The following is a 21,061-nucleotide window of genomic DNA, read 5'->3' as shown; positions in this document are numbered from 1 at the left end:
ACAGGTCATGAGAATAAAGGAAATGATCACCAAAGATAAATTGTCTTGATGTTGAAACAACTTCTCCTAACTTGTCTTAAAAAATAAACAAAGGCCATTGAGGAGAATTTTCATGTTGATACTGGGGCTTAAAGGGTTAATTGTCTCCATACATTTCTTATGTTACTAGACAGGATAAAATATTCAACTTCTAGACAAGTTCCCAAATGGTTATCATTTTGGTCAATTTGCATGACTTGTTTGGTGGATTATGTATTGGTTAAGAAAGGAGAAACTTGATTTTGATCCGTCTTGGGATTCAAAGACCCAAGGAAATATCTCCAACAAGCAATTTTAGATGTTGTCAGTTGTTTTGTTACATTGTAGAAGGTCAAGGTTTATTACCTTTTGATCATACATGTACATAATTTATATAAAGTTGTGGAATATCATTTTGTACTACTCAACTCCTTTCTTTCCTGTTGTTCAATAAAAATCTGGCTAAATCAAATTTTGCACTTTATTCCTGTTCTACATCTATTACAACATTGGAGTATTTTGTACATTGAAATATTGGGTAGATGGATGAGGAATTAAAACGGTGATACTTATAAACATCAACCATTGAAAAAACTCTTTAGTTAGTAAATCATGAAAAGTTTTTTGACATCATGTGTATATGGTATAAAGTAGCATTCCTTGCAGTGACAAGAGTAAGCTAGTAATCTATTATTTGTTACTTTCACATACTAAAACAAGCCTAGAATTGTTGATCCCTGCTTATTAAAAAGCTTAAACTTTATGGTACTTGACCTCTTCACTGTTATTGCAGAGACCCTACCATTTAAAATAATAGTCACAATACCAGACTTGTAAAAGCAAAGACTGTAACTACATGTACATACATGTACTAGCCTGCGTAGCTGGCGGTATTGTCAGCACGCGCGAAAGAAAGTTTTGGCGGTGGAGCCGCTAGAAGCAAGTGGCGAAGGCCCTCCCCATTCCCCTCATGGCTTCGCCGCTCGCTTCTAGCGGCTCCAACAGTAAAGCCAAGAATTTATTTAGCGTGTGCCTACAATACCACCAGCTACGCAGGCTATACTGATGTACTTGTTTACCAATGCATACTTTCTTGGTGTTTAATTCGTTCAAGTTTATTTTTTGACTGGACATCAGCTATAAGTGGTCCTAACCTCTTCATTGAATTGCCTGGTTTTATTGGCATGTTCTTCTTCACCTCTAGCAAGCTTGCGTCTCAGCTCATTGGCATCTACATGTAGACCAAAATACAGGAAAACATTATAAAAAAAATTTGTTTTTTCATTCTGTATTCTGTTTTTGTTTTTCCATTTTTCATGCTGTCCCTTTGACATTTTCCCCAGAGTTTATGTTCAATGAAAAATTTAATTGTAGTACTGTTCACTACATGTACAGGTATTCAGAGTTCCAAAGTAGAAGTTTGAAATTCGTATGATCTGTACTGGAATGTGTTCATTCACTACATGCTACAGGCAGGGTTTAATTTCTTATTCAGATACATACATCAATACACTACTACATATATGAGTTACAATAAAAGAAATGATCACAGGGTTGCCATTGATCACAATAAAAAAATACAGAAAGGCTCACTTGTCATTGCGCTGGATGAAAAGTTTGAACAGCTACCTGGATAGTTCATCCAATAATTCAAAGGTATGCAATGCAGTGTTCCACGATTTGGCAAATGAATATTCATCGAGTACGATTCGAGCAGTCACAGGCATTTTGCATTCCCTAGTTTATGATTTTGCACAAACAGAGTCTTACAATTTTTCTCAGCCGCTTGATATTCACCAGGATATTACACCTGAGGATGATGTCGCCTTATATCGAATGTCTGGTGCAGCTCTTTGCCAAATGATAAAACTGAGAAAAGATACTTTATCAGAAAAGAAAGGAAAAAGAAAAACAACACCTGACAGTAGAAGCCAATTGGAAATGGAGGTCGATTTTCTCATTAAGCTGAAAGAAACAGACAAAAGCCATGTTCCAGAGGCTCTCAATATTCTTGACGAAGGTCATTTGACCTTTGTCAAAAAAGAATTTCTTAACTTTGTAAGAGAGGCAGATTTGAATATCAGAGAATATGTGAATGAGCGAAGCTTAAAGAAACACAAGAGTAACTTTTTGGAAGTCGTACACTTCAATGTTTACAATGATGAACAATTATTGAAATCATTCAAATGGTCAGCAGAGAAGTGTGGAGCATCAACTAAGGATGTCAAGTCTAATGTGATTGATGAGGTGTACAATGATATGCTTCATAAACTGTGCAACACCAGAACAAAGGAATTCTTCAGAGGGAAATTTGAAAAGGACTTGGCCACATCAGGTAAAGTTGTAGAAGCTGACCAATCCCTGAGAGATAATCTCCAAACATTTAGCGTTGCTAAAAAGAGATAGGATATCGATATACCTGTATATTTTGTCTAGAGAGGAAGTGTCAGTTATGCATACATGTATACATGTCATCGGCTTTCTTCTTGGGTCAACTCCTAGTAAACCACAAGTCACCTATTGGTGAAGGGGAAATCTTACGAGAGGAATTCCCCTGGATTCCATTTTCCCGTGCACACAGTTATTGACAATTTAACTCAATCAGTCCTGTAAATTTATCTCGACCCTTGTAATCCTCCGATGAAGTTTTGAATTGTCCTACCCTTACAAACCCCTTATGTATGTTCATTAACATGTTCCCGTGGTTCCCAAGCTCATTGACATATTCCTCATTAACATATTCCTTTGTTTCCCAAGCACCAATCCTAAGAGGAACCTGCCAGGTGATGTGCATAATTAACCTTTTAAGCCATATGGTGGAGACAAAAATTGCCCATAACCCTTTAAGCCCCCAATAGTGATCAGCCTCTTATTTCTCCTTACAATATCACTACATAATCTGACATACAGGTCATGAGAATAAAGGAAATGATCACCAAAGATAAATTGTCTTGATGTTGAAACAACTTCTCCTAACTTGTCTTAAAAAATAAACAAAGGCCATTGAGGAGAATTTTCATGTTGATACTGGGGCTTAAAGGGTTAATTGTCTCCATACATTTCTTATGTTACTAGACAGGATAAAATATTCAACTTCTAGACAAGTTCCCAAATGGTTATCATTTTGGTCAATTTGCATGACTTGTTTGGTGGATTATGTATTGGTTAAGAAAGGAGAAACTTGATTTTGATCCGTCTTGGGATTCAAAGACCCAAGGAAATATCTCCAACAAGCAATTTTAGATGTTGTCAGTTGTTTTGTTACATTGTAGAAGGTCAAGGTTTATTACCTTTTGATCATACATGTACATAATTTATATAAAGTTGTGGAATATCATTTTGTACTACTCAACTCCTTTCTTTCCTGTTGTTCAATAAAAATCTGGCTAAATCAAATTTTGCACTTTATTCCTGTTCTACATCTATTACAACATTGGAGTATTTTGTACATTGAAATATTGGGTAGATGGATGAGGAATTAAAACGGTGATACTTATAAACATCAACCATTGAAAAAACTCTTTAGTTAGTAAATCATGAAAAGTTTTTTGACATCATGTGTATATGGTATAAAGTAGCATTCCTTGCAGTGACAAGAGTAAGCTAGTAATCTATTATTTGTTACTTTCACATACTAAAACAAGCCTAGAATTGTTGATCCCTGCTTATTAAAAAGCTTAAACTTTATGGTACTTGACCTCTTCACTGTTATTGCAGAGACCCTACCATTTAAAATAATAGTCACAATACCAGACTTGTAAAAGCAAAGACTGTAACTACATGTACATACATGTACTAGCCTGCGTAGCTGGCGGTATTGTCAGCACGCGCGAAAGAAAGTTTTGGCGGTGGAGCCGCTAGAAGCAAGTGGCGAAGGCCCTCCCCATTCCCCTCATGGCTTCGCCGCTCGCTTCTAGCGGCTCCAACAGTAAAGCCAAGAATTTATTTAGCGTGTGCCTACAATACCACCAGCTACGCAGGCTATACTGATGTACTTGTTTACCAATGCATACTTTCTTGGTGTTTAATTCGTTCAAGTTTATTTTTTGACTGGACATCAGCTATAAGTGGTCCTAACCTCTTCATTGAATTGCCTGGTTTTATTGGCATGTTCTTCTTCACCTCTAGCAAGCTTGCGTCTCAGCTCATTGGCATCTACATGTAGACCAAAATACAGGAAAACATTATAAAAAAAATTTGTTTTTTCATTCTGTATTCTGTTTTTGTTTTTCCATTTTTCATGCTGTCCCTTTGACATTTTCCCCAGAGTTTATGTTCAATGAAAAATTTAATTGTAGTACTGTTCACTACATGTACAGGTATTCAGAGTTCCAAAGTAGAAGTTTGAAATTCGTATGATCTGTACTGGAATGTGTTCATTCACTACATGCTACAGGCAGGGTTTAATTTCTTATTCAGATACATACATCAATACACTACTACATATATGAGTTACAATAAAAGAAATGATCACAGGGTTGCCATTGATCACAATAAAAAAATACAGAAAGGCTCACTTGTCATTGCGCTGGATGAAAAGTTTGAACAGCTACCTGGATAGTTCATCCAATAATTCAAAGGTATGCAATGCAGTGTTCCACGATTTGGCAAATGAATATTCATCGAGTACGATTCGAGCAGTCACAGGCATTTTGCATTCCCTAGTTTATGATTTTGCACAAACAGAGTCTTACAATTTTTCTCAGCCGCTTGATATTCACCAGGATATTACACCTGAGGATGATGTCGCCTTATATCGAATGTCTGGTGCAGCTCTTTGCCAAATGATAAAACTGAGAAAAGATACTTTATCAGAAAAGAAAGGAAAAAGAAAAACAACACCTGACAGTAGAAGCCAATTGGAAATGGAGGTCGATTTTCTCATTAAGCTGAAAGAAACAGACAAAAGCCATGTTCCAGAGGCTCTCAATATTCTTGACGAAGGTCATTTGACCTTTGTCAAAAAAGAATTTCTTAACTTTGTAAGAGAGGCAGATTTGAATATCAGAGAATATGTGAATGAGCGAAGCTTAAAGAAACACAAGAGTAACTTTTTGGAAGTCGTACACTTCAATGTTTACAATGATGAACAATTATTGAAATCATTCAAATGGTCAGCAGAGAAGTGTGGAGCATCAACTAAGGATGTCAAGTCTAATGTGATTGATGAGGTGTACAATGATATGCTTCATAAACTGTGCAACACCAGAACAAAGGAATTCTTCAGAGGGAAATTTGAAAAGGACTTGGCCACATCAGGTAAAGTTGTAGAAGCTGACCAATCCCTGAGAGATAATCTCCAAACATTTAGCGTTGCTAAAAAGAGATAGGATATCGATATACCTGTATATTTTGTCTAGAGAGGAAGTGTCAGTTATGCATACATGTATACATGTCATCGGCTTTCTTCTTGGGTCAACTCCTAGTAAACCACAAGTCACCTATTGGTGAAGGGGAAATCTTACGAGAGGAATTCCCCTGGATTCCATTTTCCCGTGCACACAGTTATTGACAATTTAACTCAATCAGTCCTGTAAATTTATCTCGACCCTTGTAATCCTCCGATGAAGTTTTGAATTGTCCTACCCTTACAAACCCCCTTATGTATGTTCATTAACATGTTCCCGTGGTTCCCAAGCTCATTGACATATTCCTCATTAACATATTCCTTTGTTTCCCAAGCACCAATCCTAAGAGGAACCTGCCAGGTGATGTGCATAATTAACCTTTTAAGCCATATGGTGGAGACAAAAATTGCCCATAACCCTTTAAGCCCCCAATAGTGATCAGCCTCTTATTTCTCCTTACAATATCACTACATAATCTGACATACAGGTCATGAGAATAAAGGAAATGATCACCAAAGATAAATTGTCTTGATGTTGAAACAACTTCTCCTAACTTGTCTTAAAAAATAAACAAAGGCCATTGAGGAGAATTTTCATGTTGATACTGGGGCTTAAAGGGTTAATTGTCTCCATACATTTCTTATGTTACTAGACAGGATAAAATATTCAACTTCTAGACAAGTTCCCAAATGGTTATCATTTTGGTCAATTTGCATGACTTGTTTGGTGGATTATGTATTGGTTAAGAAAGGAGAAACTTGATTTTGATCCGTCTTGGGATTCAAAGACCCAAGGAAATATCTCCAACAAGCAATTTTAGATGTTGTCAGTTGTTTTGTTACATTGTAGAAGGTCAAGGTTTATTACCTTTTGATCATACATGTACATAATTTATATAAAGTTGTGGAATATCATTTTGTACTACTCAACTCCTTTCTTTCCTGTTGTTCAATAAAAATCTGGCTAAATCAAATTTTGCACTTTATTCCTGTTCTACATCTATTACAACATTGGAGTATTTTGTACATTGAAATATTGGGTAGATGGATGAGGAATTAAAACGGTGATACTTATAAACATCAACCATTGAAAAAACTCTTTAGTTAGTAAATCATGAAAAGTTTTTTGACATCATGTGTATATGGTATAAAGTAGCATTCCTTGCAGTGACAAGAGTAAGCTAGTAATCTATTATTTGTTACTTTCACATACTAAAACAAGCCTAGAATTGTTGATCCCTGCTTATTAAAAAGCTTAAACTTTATGGTACTTGACCTCTTCACTGTTATTGCAGAGACCCTACCATTTAAAATAATAGTCACAATACCAGACTTGTAAAAGCAAAGACTGTAACTACATGTACATACATGTACTAGCCTGCGTAGCTGGCGGTATTGTCAGCACGCGCAAAAGTAAGTTTTGGCGGTGGAGCCGCTAGAAGCAAGTGGCGAAGGCCCTCCCCATTCCCCTCATGGCTTCGCCGCTCGCTTCTAGCGGCTCCAACAGTAAAGCCAAGAATTTATTTAGCGCGTGCCTACAATACCACCAGCTACGCAGGCTATACTGATGTACTTGTTTACCAATGCATACTTTCTTGGTGTTTAATTCGTTCAAGTTTATTTTTTGACTGGACATCAGCTATAAGTGGTCCTTCAGTTGTCTGATATGCATTCTACACAAGGAATGATAGTGCCATACCATGGAAAAAATTCACAACAGTTACTATGCCACTAGAAATAAAGGAACCAGTCTGAATTTCTCATTCTCAATTAACTTGTATTTGTGTGTTATAATATTACAAACCAGTTAAATCAGAAGCAATTCTAACTATAACAAACTTTTCTTATTACTAAATTAAACCTATAATAAAATGTAAAACAAAATGTTATGTACAATGAACCTAGCTAATGGCCAACACCACTAACTATGCCTTCAATAGGCAGTCATGAATTTTAAGCTCAACAAGAAGTCTATTTAGCCTGCATTTCAAATAATTGAAGTTGGGTGAATAGTTACAAATTTATTGGCAAAATCACCATTGACCACCAGCCTTCTTCTAGTGAAGACTGAATATTATTTGCATGCTAGAACTATAAACATATGAACATGGATATCTGCTTCTTAGAGTTACATGTACCACCACTTCTCCACTTACTAAAAGGCACAAATAAATCAAAAGAAATAAGAATTGTTTAGTGAACCTAGCATTTCAACCCTAGTAAGCACCATATCAAGTAGAATCTACATGCATTGCTGGAAACCCCCTTACTGTGTGTTAAAGTATTACAATTTTGACAACTGCAAGTAGAAGGGTTCACACAGGAAACATTTAAACAGTGTAAAGTGTATACCCTAGAAACTAGAGATACAAACATGCTGTGAACAAAAGTTTATATCCTTAGGCTGTAGCTTATGCGATTTATTTCCTCCACTTGTTTGGCTACTGTATCATGCACATGCACTGTCTGAAGTCACCTCTGCATCAATTACCGGTAGGCATCCTCTATGAATAATTGTTTCTCCCAAAGCATATATTTGACATTGTATGTTTCCCCCAGAGACCCTTATATTTTATGTGATCCTATAAAACATATTAGTCTACAATGTGAGTTTTACAAATGACACCAGCTTTAAAAGCTGGCCCAGCTGGCTTGGCAACCTAGTCATGTACAGTCATATATGTAACAAATGTAAGGGTGGATAAACCTAAAGATCCATTAAAGCATTTCTGGACCATCTTGGAAAGCCATGTGACAATATCACTACTGCTAGTCTGCCCTGCTGGTGCATAGCAGATGATGGCTCCATACTGACCATGAGTATGAGAGTCAACAATGGCAAAGGCCCCAGTCTCCCAGATCAGAAGTGCCACACTTTGACAGCCTGAGATAAGAACAGCAACTTGCCTTTGATGACAGGCCGCTCGAGTTTGCAGTGACTGGACAAGGGGTGACAAATCTCCAGAACGCAAATCAAACCCGATGGGTTGATCATAGTGAGAAATGTGCAGATCATTTCCGCAGCTCTCAACGGCATCTTCAATGTCAAGGTTTCTGGCCTCCCCATCAAAAATAAGGTCATGTCAAGAGCATTACCCTCAACCATTGAGTCGACAATTACTTCAAACCACTGACTTGGTAAGTCTATGCTCAAGGTTGGCTCTGGCAGGGCAAGTTTGACAAACTGGTATCCTACCAATGACGCAATGATGGTGCATGCATTTCTTCCTAGACGTCCACCAATAGTAGACTGACTGAGGTTTGCTGAGAAGCAGAACTGCTTCATCTGATTAAGACCAAAAGGATCATAAACCAGTCGCACAGAGTATGACATTCTTGAGGCCTCACTACTTGATGAAACCGATCCAGACACCAGGATGACATCATCACGATAACCACGCTCTGAATTGCTGTTGGTGATAACCTCTCTGCCAGTAACGACTCTTCCACGAAAAGATCCATAGTTGCTCGCAGAAAGGTTTCCACCAGCAGTAAATTTCAGGACACTAAAAATTGATTCAATGGCACTCCCACTGATTTTGAGTGGGCTGATGAAATAATCAGGATACGCTGTAATGAACCACTGACTGAAGTGCAGGAAGCCATAAACCATAAATCTCAAAAGGTCCCAGGTCTGCAAAAAAAGATCTGGATTACAAGTCTTGTTTGTGTAAAAAATTATTGTAATATTTTTTAATGAGCAACACATTTGAAAAGTAATATTTCTTGTAAGTGTTATCAGTTGTATTTCTGAATGTAGAACATGGGAACACCTTTTTAAGGAGTTAATTATCTAGAAATCATTTTGAATTTAACAAGGCCAAGATATGCTGGTTTATTAAACTCTTAACTGTTGGGCAGATGTTAAAATAAATGGAAATGTGAGACAGGTATATAAGAACATTCCACTCTGTCAACATAATGATCAACCACATGCAGATGGTATCTAATTTTGGCCAATGGGAGAACAGGGTTCTTGATTATCATTGCAAAAAGATTTTGATTTGTTTCATCCAGTTACTTTTCTTAGTTTTGACTTTACACCCTCTTACTGTGTGGAACTATTTTCATATTATCTATTTGGTCTGTTAATCGGTACAATGGTATGATTTGAATAATTGGATTTTTCTGTCGACTAAAGTAGATGGGTGCTGCGTGCTTATAATTACAGGGTCTATGACATACAAATTGTATTCACGAGTGGACAGTTTGAATGCCAGCACTGGCATTCAAACAGATATTGACTGCTAATTAAAGAAAAAATTATAGGATTTTCAAGAATTTTGATATACCATGATTTTTTACATCTTTCTACCTGCCAGGCTAAGAACTTGCTTTGTCTAGCTTGCTTGCTGTTATTGGGATACTCTGAAGAATGGAGAAAAAAAGGAAACTTAATTTAATTAATGTTTAAATGTGAATTAATATTAAGATCTATATGTCATATAAATTATATGTACTGCAAGTTTTCCCCACGCTAGCTGATACTATGACTGAATGACATTAATGCATCATACTTTACAAAACAAGTCTCTTCCTTCCTGTTATAAATCGATCAACTGACTTTTTATGCATGGTCATCAAGCCAGCAAAAATACAGTCGGTTACATACAGAGAGGACAGCAAGACATGAGCTGAAATCACTCCATGGGATTCCCTGAGAGAAATTTAAGTCTTAGTTCTCTCACCAGTGTCTTGATGACATGTGAACCAGTCTTTAAAGAAGCTGAAGCCCTTCTCGATGTTTTCAAGAACACGTTGGTATTTGGGTGAAATAGTCATATGGCTCAATATACCCTTCTCAAAAATGAGGTGGCAAGCCTCCAAGTAGTTACTGGTCATTTCCACCATTGATGTATAAGCAGGCAATGGAAGCTTCCTTGCATGTTCTTGGAGAGCACTGATCATGTATCGTTGCTAAGGGAACAGCCAAAAAAGTACATTGAATTAGAGAATTGAATTTAGTACATGATAACAATACCAGTGAAGTGACTTTGAATAAAGAATGTAATGGCTATATATAATTATACTTACATGTGTACATGTATTAAGTACACAGTGACTGATTTAAGTTGCAAAGAGGCCAATTTCAATTAATAATTTTTAAAAAATCTAATATAAGGCACATAGATTTGGGGGACTTAAACAAAGTAATTTCACAACAAAGAACCTCTGTTCATCCCTCTAAGTTCATTGGATTTCTTTGTTTTATTCTCCTAAGCCTTGGTGTGACATTAGAATTTTTTTCATTATTAAATCGAAATGGCTTATTGTCACATTGAATTCTTTAATATCTTGATAAATATTTAAGTAAATAGTCTCACAAAAGCCATCATCAGACCCTTTTAAATATCTTCTATGTACCTGCATTATCTTTGCTGGCAGAACATTCAAGCGGGTCCAGCTATCTCGGTGCACAAAGCTGTACCGGAGTCCAGGAACCCTTCTGGCCAAATTCTGTTCAACTCTTTCCTGGTCACACTCATACTGATCAAATATTGGTTGCCAGCCAAACTCTATACCATCTTTTTGGAAAGATTCGGTACCCCTGGGTCGAGAACTGTACAGGGCAGCAATATTGTTTTTGAGCTGAGAAATAATAACAATAGGACATAATTAATATTAAACTACATACCAATTAAAAACAAAATAATGTGTTTTGGTCGCACATTGCGATTTCCAACTATTACTTTCAAAAGTTTTCATTTCTTCATTCGAGAAATCTTAACTTAGAAATTGGTTCCATTGCAATGAATCCCTATGAAGTAATGTCACTATAATATTAGACTACATTGTATCATAAAAATTTGTAGTTAAGTCAGATGAGAGGCACTGATCCTGAAACTCATCAACATTCCCACAGAGAGAATTAAGATGAATATTATGAGGAATTCTCTGTATGCATGCCATATAAGTTAAGTAATAATTTGCATTACATTACCAATGGGAGGGAAGCTGTTAAAGTTAAAGAAATAGAGGAGAAATAGAACAGGCCGGTATATATTTAAACAAAAACGATGTCATAGCTGATTAGCAACCGTGATGTTGACAAGGTGTGTATCTACATGTACAGTGTATGTTAACCATGCAACAATAATTTATACAAATTAAGAATTAACACAAATATTTCATTGCATTAGTTACCTGGTGAGAAGGGCAGATTACCACAAATACTCGCTTGTCCTCACCATCCTCATATGGATTGTCAAATGATGCTGAAACAGCAAAATGGGTCTTCTCCATCAGCAAGAGGCAGCTGCTCGTGTTCATAGCCACAGAGAAGTTTTATTAGGGCTAGATTCGATGAGGCTCCATCACACACCAGCACTCGAACATGGAAATTGTACAGGGTGAAAGCCTGAATTGTCCTCATGACGCACTCAAGTAAAAATTGGTGGTCCCATGAACTGGCACAAGTGAAATAGGGCCCAATGACATCAAATTGTGATGTTAGATCCTTCCACAAAAACTGCAAGATGTACGAGGTTTTCTGCTGATCGAAATCTTCACCCACACTCATGAACACATCATGTAGCCAAGGAAGTTCTTCTGGACTCATGGCATAACCTCTAATGGTTGAATTCATTGAATTCCAAACAATCTTGGACTGCACCTGTGTGATCAGAGTGTAAAGTGTCTTAAACAAAATGGTAGCCTACTCAGAGAAAATTACAACCTGAAATGAAATTTTCATGGTACATGTATGTATCTACAATAATTGAAGGCGCGATATGTGGAATAAAGCCCTAATTAAAAGTGACTCTTGATCTCCTCCCAACTTCTCCTTTATTAAAAGAAGGAAGAACAAGGTAATTTGCTAAGACAATGTAACAGTCTACTTAGGGCTTATTTCCACAGACCAATTCAATAATTGGGTCACATATACATGGATACTTGCATGATTCTTGTTGAAAGCAATATAGCAATGAATGCCATAATATTCCAAAAAGGTGCCAGTTACTGACAATACATGAACATCTTTAAAACAAGGTTGTAACATTAAAGAAAATTTGCCTTAACTTTTTACTGAATGACAATCACTCACTCAATCAATCAATCAATCAATCAATCAATCAATCAATCAATCAATCAATCAATCAATCAGTCAGTCGTGCAGTCAATCAATCAATCAATCTTCCACCTAGAAAATTATACTATTTTCATTTTTAATTGCCAACTTCTCTCTAATATTCAAAAAACTTTTGATTATCTCTTTGACATTTCACCAGTCTGGAATCATTTATGCTTAACATTCTTCCTAATCATTTCAATCTCATGACATCTCCTGACCTTTGTCTCGTCGAAGATGAGAACTCCAACACCCAGTGGTCTCTTCCTTTCAGATTCAACTTTTTTAGCACAAAATTGTTCATACACTTGACTTTGATGGGCAATATAGTTCTCATGAATCCCTGGCCCATCTGCATTCTTACTGACAATTCGTTGCAGTTCTTTGCAGCAAGGTAGCTGGAGGATCCCAAGACTTCTAACTGCACGAAATGCAGCAGGACTTCTGGTGTAAACAGCCAGAGCTACATGTAAACAAAGCACACAATAATAATAATTAAAAACAATGCAAAACCCCCAGACAAAACTGTCCTTCGATATTTTAGAGCGGTATAATTATCATTGATTTCATGAAGTAGTTGCCTGGGATTGCAGAAAATCAAAACACACCAAACATATCAGTATTATGATTTGCCAGGGATGAGAGAGTTGGTAAATCATGATCAAGTTTGCATCCAACAAGACCACTTGTAATAACTTAATATGTTTAAAATAAATTACACCAATTATCATTTATTTTCTATCAGTTTAGTCATTTCACATCCAGTCAGATCTGCTGCAAAAATAAATCTTCACACAGCCATTTTAGGTCTGGTATCACTTCTTTTTAAGTTAGTTTTATTTCAAATGTTATATATAAAAACTATTACTCTGGAAAACCCACCAATTCTGATAGTTGCTGATGACCACCTGTTGCCTTGTTTCCCAGTTTCTCAAAACAATGGTTAGAGTAATAGTAATATGTTGCCAATGTATTCAATTAAGAATTACTCACTCACAGAAATTACTTACTAGTCAGTCTGTGGCAATTTCCATAGAAAATGAACATTATTTTTCTAATACCAAAATGACATTTACATTATGTAATACTTGATTCAAAACCTTTGCAAAGACGTGTTGTAAAAACTAATAAGATTTAGCCTTAACAGCTGCTTTTTTTTATGAATTTACACTAAGTCTTACGTCAAGATATCTAATAAAAAACGTATGATGTTGGAGAAAAATGAAGGACACCTTAAAAAAGAAAACACGAAGTTGTTCAGACCGAAATAAAACCTCTAACGCTGTCGCTGCTCTTGATATGTAATAAAAATAAAATGAATTATAGCAATTATGTTTAAGCCTACCGTTCTTGCGCTGATCTTTGAAAAAAGCTGCTTTTTCCATTTGCCACATTTCACGCAGAACAGCTCCGCTACCAGGTTTGTGACCGTCAGCTTCGTTGAACACTTTAGCGAGGCCTTCTTGGCCTTCCTTGCAGGATTCCAAACAGTCGATGAGTGTTACCAGCTCGCTGTTTTGTTTCTCATTTACTGCTACAGAGCTCCTTTGGATCATTCTCTCAGCTATTCGGCGATAATTTTTCCTCTCTCTCCGCACATTCTCCTGCCGCGCTTCCTGACTTTCTGGGCTCAAAACAGACAGTCGTACCTTAGATGAGGCCTGTTGCCTTTGCAATCGATCATTTTCATCAAGGCTTTTCCTCTTGTCCCGCAAAACGAGCATTTTCCTTCGAACCAACTTGCATTCGCCACACACATCAGCCACACTCTCTGGCATTCCCTCGCTCAACTGCTGCTTGCGGGGTTTGTGCCTACATCATTTGATTGCGCTCACGTGTCGCCACGGCCAAATTTCTTCTTTGACATTGGAAGGTTGAATGCGTATTTCCGATATTATGGCATCGTAATCCACTATACCAGGACACATTGCAAACCCAGAATTCACTCGTATTTTTTCCACCACACGTTCCACAGCCGCCTTGTCTCTCAAATCAATTTTTCCTTCCTCGAGTGTTCTGTAAATAAAAACTTGAAACTTGTAATGCCCAGAAGGACTGAACAGTAATCGGACTTGCTGGAAACTTCCAAGGTCTTTCCTGTAACTCTTCTCCTTTTGAGGATAAACGCTAAGAGCTGCACTGCTTTGATGACCCGATATTGCTTCCAGTTCGCACTGTAGCGAACCGTCGAGGTGCGAGATGCTGATTTCGAGTTCTTTTAAGATCTGCACTTCGCTGGATTTATTGAGCTCTGCGAGGGTATTTTCATGCGACCGTTCTTCGGCCTGCTTGCATCTCTTGGATAGAACGGATTTCAAAGCTTTTATAGCAAGTCTGGGACTTTTTCTTACTGCCACTTGTTCGCCGTACGGCACATCCTCGATCTTCCTCTTTCTCCCAGAAGAACTCCCCTCCTGAACATTATCGGGCTTTTCACAGGTTATTTGACTTGGGGCCCTTTCAATACTATCACCTACATTGATGCCGAAGTCTAAACGTCGGTATATTGTGCGTGGAAGGGGCATATTGAATATTCAATAGCCTTCCACGCAATCCGCCATTATTTTCATTGACAACCTCAGATCGACCCTCAGATCGAGGTTGTACTTTGTGCGGACGTCTAGGAAAACAGACTTCCTTTTCTGTCTAAAACTAAAAATAACTTTAGTGGAATCGACATATCCCGACCAACGCCCTCAATGTATTTTCTCTTGATCTGTCATGATCTGTGATGGTTAATAAAAAGCTTACATCAATTTATTTTTTGCTACAGCTAAAACACAAGATCTAAACCTACCAGTAAAGGTTACACCCTCTGTGCATGGCTTTTGTGCCCAGGCAGTGGCAAATCTTACAACACTCCTAAGTGAGGGTTCATAATTTAAGCAGATAGGGGCCTATGATGATTTTTAAATTTTTCCCCAAGTTCGCGTTTTGGATAATGCTACTGTTTGATGAGGTCAGGTTTACGAGATGCCGAATTGTCCAGAATTTGCAAGTCTGATTACCGCATCAGGATTCATCGAGCACACGAAAGCAGTGACTGGGGGGGAAGCTGGCTGGAAAGGACTAATCCTGCAGGTGGCTGAGATGCCATTACCGATGGCGGTTCTATAAAATGGAATATTTTCAAAGATTTCATGACAAATCAGACCAAGAAATTTAGAAGACGACTGTGGCTAGCTCACTATGAAATTACGAAGAAAAAGAATAAAAAGAAATGCATGGAGGGTTGCTCATGACATAGCGTTGCACATTGATGATGCACCTGTTGTCAGATTACATAAGGGAATTTGTAACAGAGAGGGAGGAGAAGGTAGGTTTTTTTTTCAACAGGACCCAGCTAATCATGATTACTTGAAGGCATCTGAAAGTTCAAAAAAAAAACATGTACCTGGCTATAATTATTATTTTGCAAAAATTTGTGGCTAGAGTTATACATGGAATTTGTCAAAGACACCTGCGAGGTTAAGAAAGAGCAGCAGTGTCACTCAGCTTCATGTGAAAATGGTTGGTTGGCTCCATGATGGGCAGAATTCCATGCCCTTTCCTGGATAAAGAGAAGTTAAGGTTCAAATTAAAATGTCTTTGAATCTCTGGCTACTTCTTTAGATGGAACAGCATGACCAGTACTATTGATGACTTTATGCCTAATTCCTTCAATATGAAGGAAAGCTGAACACAGCGACAGAAATTACAGAGTTTTCTTCTACCTTAGTTTGTGGTTTCTGAGGAGCTAGTGAAAATATACCTAGAACATTCAAAACATCTCCATTATTCCAAGTCAAGTCAAGCAACCATTGAGAAGCGATGAAACAGAGAATGAGGATAACAATTGGGAAGAGTTACTACTATCTGGAGGGTTAGAATCTCTTTTTTTTTTTTTTTAACTTAATACTCTCTTGAAAAAAACACTCCCTTCCATACAAGAAAAAAATTGAAAAAAATTAAAAGATTGTGCTAAATTAACCAGTCGTCTACAAGAAGCAAAGGGGACAGACATTAGCGACAATGAAAGTCCCAGGCCAGAGTCTTTTACAAGCTAACAAACCCACATCTAATGATAATGATAAAAAAAGGTGGAGACGACACTGTTGTTGTGGGTGAAACATGGTGCAGTGAAACTGAGGGGATGCTGAGTGAGAATGATGATACATGTAGTGAGTGTGAATACCATTGCCGGCAAATAAAAAGTGCAGCACTAGAAGTGGACACACTGCAGTCAATAATTATTGGTAAATCGCTTAACCCTAAATAGTATACGAAAAGTGCTTAGACCTTAACAATACAGTCGAACCTGTATATAACGGCCCTGTATTAAGCGGCCAGTTTTCAAAGTCCCGATTGTTCGCTCATACAATCACTGTATTTGTTACCTGTATTAGGCGGCCACCTCTATTAAGCGGCCGCGGCCACCCTGTAGCAGTCCTATGTTTGTCTTTCTTTGTTATTTTTACCTGTTTTAAGCGGCCACCCTTGAATGGAAACTAAGCCATGTTATTTTGCGGTATTTTATGCGCCGATCAACTCGAAACTTCAACATCCCCACCCCCCGGGCGAACCCCGGGCATTTGAAGTTTTGAAGATTGGATCGTTCAAATTCCCGCCCCTCGGGCCAAAATGGTGTTCAAATGTCCTACCTTATCGTTGGATTTGTCTGTCAAATGCCCCCCCCCCCCCCCCCTAAAGAACAATCGTTGTCGGCTCCTGTCATGAGTTACTACAAAAACCACAACTTTAACATTGAAACTAATGATTGGCAATTGAATTTATTAACCTTTGCCGAGTTTCGAAGTTAGAACTGAGCTTACACTTGCTGATTGACATTGACAAAAAATGAATTAGCCGGCTACGTAGACTGTTCGAGTGGCGGCAATGTTTTTTTTTCTTTAACTGTTCACTGCTGTTTTATGGCTATTCTAAAAACCTCTGCAGACACAAATGCGGGAGAAAGGCGCAGCTTGACTCATTGCATAAAAAACTACATCGTTTAAAGAACTAGAAATACATATTAATTAGTTAGCCAGCTGCGTAGAATGTTGTTCGAGTGGCAGGATATTCTGCAATTTAAGCCAAAGCGGTTTTTCATTCGACAGTGTTTAGTTCTTTCACTATTCACTGCGGGACAAAGCCGCAGCTTGACTCATTGTATAAAAAATCTACATCGTTTATATACAATCTATAAAAAAAATTAATATTTAAGCACTCTCACTTTTGAAGACCTTTTTTTGTAAGCTTTTTTTGTAATGCTGTATCTCGTCCAAACACGTGTTTATAGCTGTTAGCGACTTCGGCACCCCCCCCCCCCAAAAAAGCGATTTGAAACCTGACACTTCCGGTTCAATTTTCCCCACCCCACCCAGGCAAGGTCAAATTCCCCACCCCCGGGAAGGCCTTACCCGTCAAATTCCCCACTCCCGGGCACAGAAAATAGTCAAATGCCCGGGGTTTGCCCGGGGGGGGGGGGGGATGTTAAAGTTTCGATTTGATCGGCGCATTATTGTGTTTAAAATGCGATCCAGCGTCACTATAAAGAAATAACATGTACAAAGCTACTGAAAGCTGATACTCGGCCGTTTAATATCGTTAACGCATTTCAGATGTCTGCACTGTGCTGAAGTACAGTACCATATCACGAACGCTAAAAGAAGTTTGTTTTTAATATGCTTCACTCTCTAGCAAGAAATTCATCTTTAATTAGCTTGTTCTTCAGCCATGTGACATTGAACATTGACCGTAACAACTATGAAATGACGGAATGAGATATTTTGTTGTGAACTGTAAGTCATAGAAATAGAGCACTGTATACCGTAGAAGAGTAGAGGACAATTTATATTTATTGCATAGTACTTTTACAAAATGTTACGTATATCATACCATTAAGTTACAAGTTGGCACTGAACGTTAAGAGTGTTGATTGTCCTATTGTTTCCTTGCATGAACGGTGTTTTGTATGATACGCCATTAAAGTTGACATTAGACCACGCCCAGTGAGTATTTTTAGTGATCCTGTATTAAGCGGCCAGTTCCTCAAGTCCCGAGGGTGGCCGTTATATACAGGTTCGACTGTATTTTTAGTTGTTAACTGGAAGGGGTATTTTGCAGAATGCTGAACGCCGAATGTCGCATTTTTCGCCACCTATAACAGTTTAGCAGTAAGGTTACCGTATACCTTTAGGGGTCTTTCGCGTCCAAGCGATGTAGCAATATGTCCGGTTTAAACTGTAGATATATGTTAAAACCCCTATATCAAATTAAAGCTTATAGAGCTGGCTATCAAACTATATCAAGAATTTTGAAATTAAATGAATTGTCGAATTTTTTACCACCTCTAAATGTGAGCATCCGAATCACCTTTTAAAGGCTACAAGTCAAGTGAATTTTGTTTTTCGCTAATTTAATTTGCTCCTCAGTTTCCAGTACACCCAAAGTGGAAAAAAAAAAAAAAACATGTCTGCGTTGTGTGATATTAAACTGCAGTGAAAAGTTACAGAACATTTTCGAAATACGATTAAAGAAATGTGAAGTGATCGTATAAAAATCACTCAGAGAAAAAATATTTCAAAAGAAAAAATTTGCGACACGTCTTTGTTCCTTATAATGTTAAACTAGCTACTGTCCAAAATTGAAGGTAAACAAACAAATTCCATTTGAGTTTTAGCAAGTGCCCCCTTCAAGTGAAAAAATTGATTCAAGAAAACAGCGCTAAAAATTCGACAATTCATTTTATTTCAAAATTCTTGGTATAGTTTAATAAGCCGGCTCTATAAGCTTTAATTAATTTGATGTAAGGGTTAGGTTATCCACAGTTTAAACCGGACGCTCTACATCGCTTGGACGCGAGACACCTATTAAGCAACGAACAAAGTTATGAAGGTCTAAGCACATTTCTTTTCTGTTTAGGGCTAACACTGATTATACAGACGGTTAGCTTTAATTTGTTGTTATGGCAGCCATTGCATTAAAGGACTTCTATAGATTCAACATTCGGTGTTCTGCAAAAATTATGCCCCTGCCGCTTGAAAATTAAACCTTAATTTTACTCAGCCTCATGCAAATAAAAATACTATCTGCTACACAATAAGGTACATTAAGAGTAGTGAGTCAAATATTGGTTTTGGCACACTTTTCAAAACTGTACCATTTCTGACCCCCAACTCACACACAATCATCGCGTAAATCAACCCAACTCACTAATTTTGGATTTTCAAAAATAACACATAATTTAGCCCCAACTCACCTATCATCAATACCTTTTCCAAGCCCTTTAATACAATATTTGATTTCCAAGGGAGCTGCCTGTAAATATCGTGACCTTGACCTTGGAAAAATCCTCGGTACCTAAATCCTCAGTTCTGTTCCTAGCCTCTTTATAACATCTGAAATAAACTTTTCGAGTAAACTTTTCGAGTAAACTTTACTTCAAATGTTTGTAATTTATTCACGCAACTGTCATGTAACTTACAATGACTAACTCAGCAATTTGACACACACAGCTGGTGACGGACATTATAAAATCTGAAATAAACTTTTCGAGTAAACTTTACTTCAAATGTTTGTAATTTATTCACGCAACTGTCATATAACTTACCATGACTCATCCAACCTCGTTCCCAGGGTCTCTCTTCTTCCCGCCTTAGCGAGAGAGAGAGAGACCCTGGGTGAAGCTGGTCACGTGGCACCCAAAATCTGGGTGCTTGACACAATTTGTCGTTAGGGAGGGGTAGTAAGGTATGCAGTTGTCGCTTTCTCAGAAGGACGGAGAAGCCAGCTACGAACTTTACGACAACAAGGGGTTTTACAACCAAGCATTTCTACGTCACACACTCACTTGAGACCTGGAAGAGGTTCACGTTTCTTCCACTCAGGTAGAGTGTTGTTAATCCAAAACAATTATTTTAAAAACAGTCGTTTCGGGACGCCAGAGGGAAACCGACAGACGATGGGGGACGCTTGAGTCAAAACCTAAACAGGCATGGTGATTAGAGCAGAAGTATCGCTGGCTTTACGCCTTTTAACAGAGCTCCAAATGGGGTGAAATGCAAAAGAAGATCAATTTTAGTATTGCCAAATGGAATACCAAGAATTTATGGCAATAGAATGTAAGCAGGCGAAGTGTTCAGAAATGCCAACGGACTGAAACAAGCCGCGTATGAATATAATTCAAAGGTACTTTTCATCTTAGTTTGATCCCTATGTCCTTGACTTTAAGACGTAGTTAAACGAAAAAAAAAATGAGCCCAGAGCGCTGATTGTGATCGAAAACAATGTATTTATTCACAGGAAATCGGTGACCAAATAGATATTCAATATTGTGCTTCGCGAATTACATCGGTAAATAAACAGATTACTATTAACAAGAAGAATGTATTTGTATTTTCTTGTGAGTGATGAATTATAATGCCGTTACTGAAAGAATTTTTTATGAACTACATTTCATTTTATAGAGCAAAAGATGTACTTATTACCGCAGTTTAAGCTTGAATAAATGCTTTTTCTGGTAGAATTCATGGAATCAGTTCCAACTCAGTAGTGTAGATAAATTACTCCGATTCAAGTTGTAGAATTTATGATCAACCTCTGCTTCATTGACCGTTTGAAATTCCCTAGATTGTACTTAATATACG

The 21,061-nt window shown here is 37.6% G+C and overlaps 1 pseudogene across 1 annotated transcript; it reads right to left on the bottom strand.

Annotated features, from left to right (window-relative positions):
• Nucleotides 1–6,435: 6,435 nt before the first annotated feature.
• On the bottom strand, nucleotides 6,436–14,986 carry LOC146460465 (uncharacterized; annotated as a pseudogene). The gene is made up of 9 exons (XR_014857633.1): nucleotides 13,780–14,986; nucleotides 13,317–13,364; nucleotides 12,656–12,897; nucleotides 11,510–11,978; nucleotides 10,730–10,954; nucleotides 10,054–10,282; nucleotides 9,681–9,733; nucleotides 8,894–8,999; nucleotides 6,436–8,495 (listed from the first exon to the last, which is right to left on the bottom strand). The product of XR_014857633.1 is annotated as an uncharacterized LOC146460465 (transcript).
• Nucleotides 14,987–21,061: the final 6,075 nt, after the last annotated feature.

The sequence above is a fragment of the Pavona decussata genome, unplaced genomic scaffold, assembly GCF_977016875.1.
Source record: "Pavona decussata unplaced genomic scaffold, jaPavDecu1.1 SCAFFOLD_213, whole genome shotgun sequence".
NCBI lineage: Eukaryota > Metazoa > Cnidaria > Anthozoa > Scleractinia > Agariciidae > Pavona > Pavona decussata.
This window is presented reverse-complemented; position numbering and strand designations above follow the sequence as displayed.